The 9464-nt window shown below is 42.9% G+C and overlaps 1 pseudogene; it reads right to left on the bottom strand.

The window, feature by feature from the left end:
- Positions 1-286: 286 nt before the first annotated feature.
- Positions 287-3037, bottom strand: LOC147626106 (uncharacterized; annotated as a pseudogene).
- Between the last annotated feature and the right edge of the window lie 6427 nt (positions 3038-9464).

Genomic DNA, 9464 nt, shown 5'->3' with positions numbered 1-9464 from the left:
ATCATCATACTCCACAGTCCACAGTGCATTCGACTTTGAATCATCCTGCTCTGTGACACCGTGCTAGTGTGGAATTTCATAGCAGACATACAATCAAGATGACACATTTTACGTATGGTTGACATCCAAATTGTGAAGCAGACAACACCAACAACTCTCATGCCTGTCAAAATAAAATTGGGCAACAGCTGCAACACAAATAAAAACATATGCATGCACATAAGAACTGGTCTAACAAGGAATCAATAAAAGACATGCACATGCTTTTTAGTAACCTATTCTTGGATTAAACACCTACTCATCATACACGCATATCATTGAACTTCATATAATGTCGTTGACTAGAGCTGCTCAAATGTATATTATACTCAAGCTACCCACATTATAGAAGGGATATACATGACATTTAACAAAAATCTACAATATGTATAAGTGTTTGTGATTCTTTCTTTAGCCGTTATTGTAGGTCCCATTGCCTGCTGCCAAAATGGATTGCCTTAGGAATGAATTGGATCTGCAAAACAATCTGATAGCAATCAAAAGAGAAATTTTGTATACGTGAGCTAAAGATGTTCCTCTATTCTTTTGAATTAAAGCAATAACTAAGACTTACTTTCTCTCACAAAAACTGTCCTTGAATATACGCTTAGACATGTCGTCATACATAGTCATGCATACCACGGCTACAAAAAGCATGAGTCTACATAAGTCAGAGTCGCTAAGTCTTTCAGCCCGCACCCAAAAAACTTCAGCCCCACCAAAATTCAGCCCATGTCAAATCAGCTTCTTGCCTCCCTATGTGTTTGATGACCTGTTGCCTACAATCAAAATGAAAATGAGAAAAATGATGCAAAAATCTGATATAACATGACTTAAAAATACAATTAAATGCTTCAACACTTACGTGAATCACATGAAAAACTAACCTGAAGTATTTACAAAATCATTAAAAAGCTTGTAGTCATTTTGATGTAGTTCATATTTATCAGTTGCTGTATTGTATGTTAAATGTGCCAATGCAATAACTGACTCTATATCGACCATGTTCAAGTCCGTCAAGTCATAAGTAAATGTTCGACACCCTTTCACCTTTTGATACCAACCAAGCTGAATTTCTACCCCTTGAGGCCGGTCCGTCAAGTCAAAACCTCGCTTATAATCCACATACCTGCCACCTACCTTCTTTCTTATCTTTTGAACTCTTCCAAGGTACCAAGTGCTATGAAGTGTGTCCATCTTCTTCAGATTTGTAGCTTTTCCAATTCTCTTTGACCTTTTTTGTCCCTCTCCATGTGTCACATCATGGAAATAAATTGCGCAATCAGACCCTATTCCAAAAAAATTGCCATTACTAGATGACGCTTCTTTTTCCTTGTGGCTGAAATACACTCCTTGCTTCACCCTAGTCAACCTATCCTTTGACAATGTAGAGTTTCCATTGAGTTGGCTTACCAAAGTAGATTTGAAGATGAATTTGCCATCAACCTCTACCACCGGTGAGATACTCTTCTTCTCAGCTTCATTGCTTGCCTCATCAAGAAGCCCATCGATCTCATGTCGAATCTCACTCAAAGATATGACCTCGTCATCTTCATTGCTCTCATCGCCAATGGGGCTATCATCACCACATGGCTCCGCAAAGTCATCATGCTCATCTGCCCCGCCCATTTCAGTATCTAGCTTTGACCACATTGATTCTGTATCTAACCAAGGCTCTTTCCACCATTTAAGACCCTCACTTGTGCAAGGTTTGAGGCCCAATGTCTCACATAAAGTTTGTGCCTGCTTCAATCCCTCTTTTAATGCATCTATCATCTTTGTATCACAGGAAACACTTTCGTAGTTCCCAAGATCTGCTTCCAAAACACCTTCATGCTTGTTCAAGTCCTTCCAAATGTGTTCTTGTTTCTTATGGGCCCTTGAAAAAGTCACCCCATTTGAGCTATACTCATGCATGGCAACCTGATTCAAACTACCAACACAATGCAAAAGATCTCCAAAATCAAACGCTCTTTCCTGCCCAACCATACCGCCAATCTTGCTGAAATAGATCTCCGCTGCATCAGATCCTGTGAGATGTAGAGGACATTTGAAATTTGGATAGAACTCCCGAAACATCTTTATAAGTAGAACAACAAAATGGCAAGAAAGTTGAATGTCTATGTATGCCTCTTTGCTAATGAAGTTTTCCCTTAGGTTGTATGTAGGATGGTGATGTAGCCATAATCTCCACAGCTTGAAGAAGAAGACCACTTTAGCTACAAGCACCACACGCTGTCCCAAGTCTAAATATGGTGATAAGAATATGTCTATGTAGTCAGCAACAACCTGCAAATATGCCTCGGTCCCTTGCATGCTCCTCTCTTTCTTTCGCATTTCCCTCATACATTTTTGCACTTGTCTAGAGACAATCCTTTGGGCTGCCCCCCAGTTTTGACGATCATTTCGTTGTATGTCCCCATCTCGCAACCTGTGCTGATCAACAGAGAAAGTGTTGTAGACCATAGCAACGTGATTGAGTGTAATCCACACACGCCCAATTGCAAGCTATCGGGTAGGACTGTCAAGAGGACTCACAAGCTTCTTTCCACAATGGACAAAATCTTGGTCATGTAAACCATACACATCTCCTCTCACAAATCTTCCTTTCAACTTCCATCCAGGCCAATCAATGAAAAATTGCCTATCTCTCTTTCCTAGGTAGTCTTCAACCATGAGCTTTCGACGTCTACTGTCACCATCTGATGCATGCCCAATTATTGGACCTATCACGTCTTTGAACTTTGCATTCCACATCCGCTCCACAAGCATCCATTGGGTTCTGATGAAATCACTATCAAAGCGGTTGCATGTGCAATGCACAACTAGAGCCAATCTTGGAAGACTCTCATGAAGAGGGTTGACAATGAGGAGCCTTGCATAGTGTCCCACCACGTGGTTTTGGAAGGCATCTACTATTGTCTCATATCCTTGTGCTCCATCTCCAACGATGATGGCATCATTTGAAGAGCATTGATGATCCTCTCCTTCTCTTCCACAAAACCCAATCAAAGCATCATCTTTTGCATTCCATCTACATAAAGAGAAAGATTTTTATTTCAGCCCGCTTCATGCACAAAGAACTTTATATTTACAATCAAAGAAAGGAAGAGATATTGAAAAAAGCTTACCTAATGCGCCGCTTGATAGTTGTCTCATCTTCAACAATGATAATTGGCACTCGTGATGTTATTCCATGTTTTCTCTTTGCTTCAACATATATCTTCCCGATTGCATCAAAGATATATTCATGCTCCCCTGACTGAAAGTAAGTTGATTTTCTTCGGTGTCTCCTAGTGGTTGACATGGATGGCCCTCCAAGGTTTGCACTCAAAAACTCATGTAAGCGTGGCCCACCCCATAGCTTCACGACTTCAAAAATGGTCTTTGTTGATTCTGTGAATCTTTGAGCCTTTTCGGATCTTAATGCATTCTTTGCAATGTCTTGAAGAAAGTCCCATAAAGCTGATTTGCCTCCAAATTTACCTTGCCTGCAAGCCTCAATGATGTTATTGCAAAATCGCCTCACATCCTTTCTATTAAGGCTTTCATAGTTGGCCTCTTTCAAGGATCTGATTCTCACGGAAAGCACCACAATCTTTGCCTTCAACCACCATAAATTTCTACCTGCTTCTCGTAATTTCTTCTTGGTCCCAACTGAGACACTTTTCAGCTCTTCAATTCCAAGGTAATCTAGCCGCATTCCTTTTCCCGTTTTCCTTTCTCCTCTCTTCTCAATGGAAATACTCTCCCGATACACTCTCATGCGAAAATCACCACATGATGGAATTGTCTTGCAATGCTTGCATGTAAAACTTTGAAAAGGCATTCCAATGCTTGAGATACGAAGGCAATGTATATGCCTAAAGCATCCATCTACCATGTACTCCATATCTCCATCATGCAAAGATGCTTTTGTATATGGCTCACAAAACCACTCTCGTCCCATCTTTAGATCTTGTAGGAGAGGTTTTATATCAACCTCACGACCACTAACGTGAATTGTTTGCTGCCATAATCCCCAACACAAGATAGTAAGATTGGATGAAGGCAAGCATGATGTACCTATGGGGATAGAAGGCGCTTTTGAACGCTCTTTTGTTGATGTGAGAAAAGCACCCAAGGTTTGTTGGCGTGGATCTTTGTCAAAATGCTTTTTAGGTCGCCCACAAGATCCAGTCAAGAGTGAAGAAGACTGATGTGGTGTGGTCTTGCTCCATGCAATGGTGTGAGACTTTCCATTAATATGTTCCATTAGAATTGTTGGCAAATCTGAACCACGAGGACATAAGTGCAGCCACTTCCCATCATACTTACACACCACTCTGATAGTGCTTCTATCTTTGTAATCATGCAAGGTGGCTTCAACCAACTGAAAATCAGCCCCTACATGAAGAAACAAGATCTTGAGAGAAGAAAAGAAAAGAAAAATCAGCTGAAAATTAACACTAAAAAGAACAAGCAAAAATCCTTTTAAAAAAACCAATACAAGGGGCTGAAATTAGTGTCTTGCATGAGCTTAACAAAGGTGTTACATAAAGAAGATAATAGTTTGGTTGCAAAGAATTAAGAAATAAGTTGATGCTTACCTTCATGAGTGTTATTGAAATTATTCATCTCCTCGATAGCCGCCAAAATTGCCACCGCATCATCACAATCATCTTCTTTGTCCTTTGTACTACTTCCTTGAGTGTCTATTGCATCGATCTTTAGCCCTCAATTGGAAAGGTACCGTTTTGTATGGGATTGTCCTTGAAGAATGTGAAATCTTTTGAAGTTTGATAAGCATGAGTATGCGGTCTGCTTGCCTCCAGTCATTCCCGATCCATAAAAGCTTTTACATTCATCACACCAAATTCGAATCAAAGGCTTGTCATTGACATCTTCAGTTGTAAGCTGAAAATTGTCATCTCTAGGTGGATTTCTGTTCCTCAAATTCTTACGAGTCTTGTCACATTGGACCTCCCAAAGGTCAAGAGTTTCTTTTGGTAGTAAAGAACTCTTGAGCATGTTGACCTTGCTACCATGAACATTCTCACCCTCTTCCCTTGCATTCATGTCACTAGTTTCTAAGGCAACATTTAAGCTTCTACAAATGCGTTTTGCGGGCCCGCCACCATAAGCCATGCTTAAACACCTCTTTATGCCAACACTTTTGTTGCTCTCCACTTGCCAATGCTCTTCTTGTGTGGCATTCAATGTGCACACTCCATCATCATCTTCATCTTCAATAACAAACTCAAAAGATTCACTTACAATGCCATCTTGCACAATCTCTTTGCGTATGGCACTATAGGTATAATCTCCCATCACTCTAACATAACCCAACAACTTCTTTTCACTATCCCCATGGTCAAACACCTTAATGCGAGCCTTGGATGCCATGAATGATCGATCCTACATTCAAAAGAACCATAAAAGAGAAAATATCAAACATTATGAGGGATGCCAATAAATAGTTTAATGGGCATAAAATATCTACAAGGTCTCTATTTATTGAAAAAATATGAAAGAAAAATTAAAAGAAATTTCTTCTCTCTTGCAATAGGACCACACTCATTTTCTTTGATTTCAACCATAAAGCTTGAGAGAGCTTGCAAAAAATAAGGCAAATCTACTTTACTTGAGAGCTACATAAAATTCTATTGGAAAAAATGCATGAGGATTACTACTAGATTGAATTCTTAGTAGATTTGGTGCAATGAGGAAGTTCTCATGGTCCAAATATCCCTGATGAATATGCATGCGAAGCTTGCCAATAAGAGGTGTGACCTTGACTTTCTTGCCAACAAATGCACTTTCGGCCTCAATCTCCGGTCCCATGTCACCCACACTAATGCCCAATGCTGTAGCCATTTCCAATGATATGAAGTTGTCCGTGGCACAATCATCAAACATAAATAATGCGGGCTGATCTTTGAGCTGTCCCCATGCCTTGCATACCATCCTATCCAAAGCATCATGGGCTGTCCCCCCTTGTACATGGGGCACCATATGCACATTAACCTTGGTTTCCTTTGCATCCTCTTTGCCTGCTTTCTTTGGGCATTGCCGGACCATGTGATCTTTACTACCACAAGAAAAGCACTTACCGTCACGTATATATTGCACCCTTTGTTCCGGAGTAAGTCCATAGTTAGGCCTTTTGTTGGGACGCTTCTTCTCTGAGGTACTTTCAGCTTTTGTAGCTCCCTTAACTTCATTGGAGTCCCTTTTAGGTGGCTGTCCAGCCTTATGCAGATTTGGGACAGCCTTGTCCTTCCCCTTTTGAGCATGTCCATCTCTATAGTTTTGCTTCAGCTTTTGCTCCAATTGCTCGGTGGCCAAAGCAGCTGAAATGAGCTGTTGTAGAGTGTGGTTTGGGTACAACTCCAAGCCCGATTGGTAAACCGGTTGGAGTCCCGATTCAAACTTTCTCTTGCGTTCCTCATCATTTACCTGCATAATAGGGGAAACTTCCAAGAGTGTTTTCCAAAACTTGGATACATAAGCATGAACTGACTCACCTTCATTCTGCTTAACCCAATCCCACTTCTTGCGGATGTTCTTCTTGGCATTAGGGGGTAAGAATTGGGCATAGAATCTAGTTTTGAATTCAGCCCGAGTGTCCACGGGAGTGCCTGAGAGCTTTTCTGCAAGCCACCAATGAGCGGCCGTGCCCTTCAAGAACATGCTGGCATGCCTCACCTTGGACTTTTCATCACTGAAAGCAATGTCAAACTGGGAAACAAATGACATAGCCTTGGAAGCATCAAACTCACCATGATATGTCTCGAACTTGACGGATTTGTCCCCGTTTTTTAATTCCTTTTGCTTATGAACATGATGCTCATAATCCCCATGCTTCCTCTTGATTCCACGTTCATGTGGATCAGCCCTGGCATCCATAGATGCTCCTGCATACATAGGTGGCATAGGTGGACGTGAACCATGTGCTGTACCTACATGCATGTGTGTAGCCCCACCACTATCTCTTGCAACATAAGCATAATCCGGAGAGGGTGTGGAGATGGGAGCATGAAGAAATGGCTCTTCACGGGAGAGTTCAACAGGTAAAGTAGTAGTACGGGGATGTCGGTGCTCTCTAAGCCCATGAGAAACCTGCAAAGATGAAGAATGAGGCTTGTAACGATCATCTCTAGAAGTAATGTTACCTTCATAGGCATGGCTATGCCTCCCATGTAAGGTAGAATCACGTCGGGATGTAATGGAAGGCTCCTCTTTGTGGACAGCAGATTTCAGCTTTGGAGAGGCTATCCCAGGCATGTCCACCAGTGGAGATCTCTTTATAACAAGCTCCCCATCCTAGCCCTGCAATACATCACCCTTGTCCACTAAGAATGAAAGAGCTAGCTCACGAGGTTTCAGCCCTGATCCACGAGCCAAAGCTTCAAAGTCTTGAAAGACGGTTGCCTCCTTTTTCTTTGCATCTAACACTTGTTGAATGTGTGGGTCCTCACGTAGGCTGGCCAATTCCATCTCCCTGGCATGGAGAAGCTCTCGCATACGCTGAATTTCAGCATTCATGGCACTTGGCTCTTGCTCTTGCTCCTGCATTTTCTCCTTGCCACGGGACGGCTGTCCCAACCATACATGATCACGGGCATAAGGCATCCGTCCACTTGCTTGTGTTCCACTGTAGTGCCCCTTTGAATTTGGCACTTCCTTGCTACTTGCTTGGCTAGCCATAATAAGAGTAAAGTCACTAATGGAGAGTGGTCAGGAAGCCTTTGGATCGTCTCCCAATGTAGAAAAAGGAAGATCCGTGCTCTGATACCACTGAAACGAGACCCAAGCAGGGGTCACCCCTTCCTGGACTCACTTCTCCAATTAGCACTTTAATATACACTCTTAAAAGACAATAGCACAAGACAAAATAGCAAAAAAGTAATTAACAACTTTGAGCATAGATAGATGACACCACACTGAGGCCGGAACGGCCGGCCCCCCCCCAAGGAATGATATTATTACTTGGGAGAATTTGTTACAAGTACACGGGCCCAAGGCTAGATTTCCAATAAGCAATGCACAATGAAAACAAAGTATCAAACCCGAATATGTTTGTTGATGCCGAGTGTGCAGTCACCAAGGGCTGCCCCGTCCATAGCACCTTCCAGAGTCACACTCCGCGTGCAACCCACCCGTCCCTGGCACTACGGATCACGCCGTGCCAGTCCTAGCGATGGGGCACTCTCACGGAGTTGACTCGGTGAATGGAAGAGGAGTCCAGACATAGGAGAGCAGGAGAATTCCTCGTTCTTCGCGATGAAAATCTTCTGGAGCCACCGTACAGCCAGTAGGAAGAGTGAAACAACTTGGGCCACTTGTAGGGAATGCGTATGACCTAAATCCACGCGGATAACCCCACTGGCCTGACCTGAATCACAGTGGGAGTGAAGAGACCTGTTGCTGGTCTGAATCACACGTGAATGCTTGTACTGACCTGAATCACACGGGGAAGTGAAGAGGGCTCCTGCTAGCTGTTTTGAGTACACACGTGAGAGAAAAAGAGAGCTTTCCAGACCTGAATCCACGCGTGGAAGTGAAAAGAGAGAAGCTGTACCATTCAGTCCATGGGAAAAGGGTTCCAAAGATGCTGTACGGCCAGAATCAACAGGTAATGATGATATTGTACTTCTTGTACCTGCTGTACCTACTGTACGACCAGAATCAGCAAGAAATGAGGACAATATACCTGTTGTACCTGCTGTGTGGTTCAGTCCTCAAACAATAGTTGGAATAGGAGCTGTACGACCTGTTTCATGAGAATAATGAGTGCTCCAGCTGCTGTACGGCCTGTTTTCTCAAAATCCCAGCAAGCAGTCGTGTTTTTCTCCTCACGAATGCAAGGGAGAGGGCTGGAAGTAAGGCGCCTTCTTCCCATGCAAAGGATTGGGTGTGGTAGGTGGGGTAGGTGGCCAACCCCCACCCCACATGCTATAAAAGGGTGCCCAGGCCAAAAGAGGGTGCCCACACTTATAAAGTGTCCACCTACTTTTAATGAAGTATGAAACCTGTAAGTTATAAGGCTTATAACTTAAAACTCTTATTAAAATAAGGATTTCCCACCTGTTCACATGCCACAAAACCTGTCAGAAGACAAGGCATTCCACGGCTCACGGGAGGGTGTCCCCGACCCCTGAGCTAGACACACATGTCAGGCATGCAAACGAAACCAGTTCACGTGAAAACATTTCAAAGGCAGGCAAACATGAGTGCACAATGCAACATTGTTAAAGGATAATCTCCGTTCATGTACTTGCACAATACTTGACATTTTCGGGCACAAGCAGGCCCACCGGAAAGTCAATTCCAGGTACACACACAGTGTACAATCCACCCGTCCGTGCAAGGTCAAGCGCACGCATTGCATCGACTGAGCGATGGTATACTCTGTTCTGAATATAGCAGGCTGTGGTATACTC

Source organism: Cibotium barometz, chromosome 23, assembly GCF_041138505.1.
Source record: "Cibotium barometz isolate CiBa-2024 chromosome 23, ASM4113850v1, whole genome shotgun sequence".
In the NCBI taxonomy this organism is placed as follows: domain Eukaryota; kingdom Viridiplantae; phylum Streptophyta; class Polypodiopsida; order Cyatheales; family Cibotiaceae; genus Cibotium; species Cibotium barometz.
Note: the sequence above shows the minus strand (reverse complement) of the source record. Positions and strands in the feature narration are given on the sequence as shown.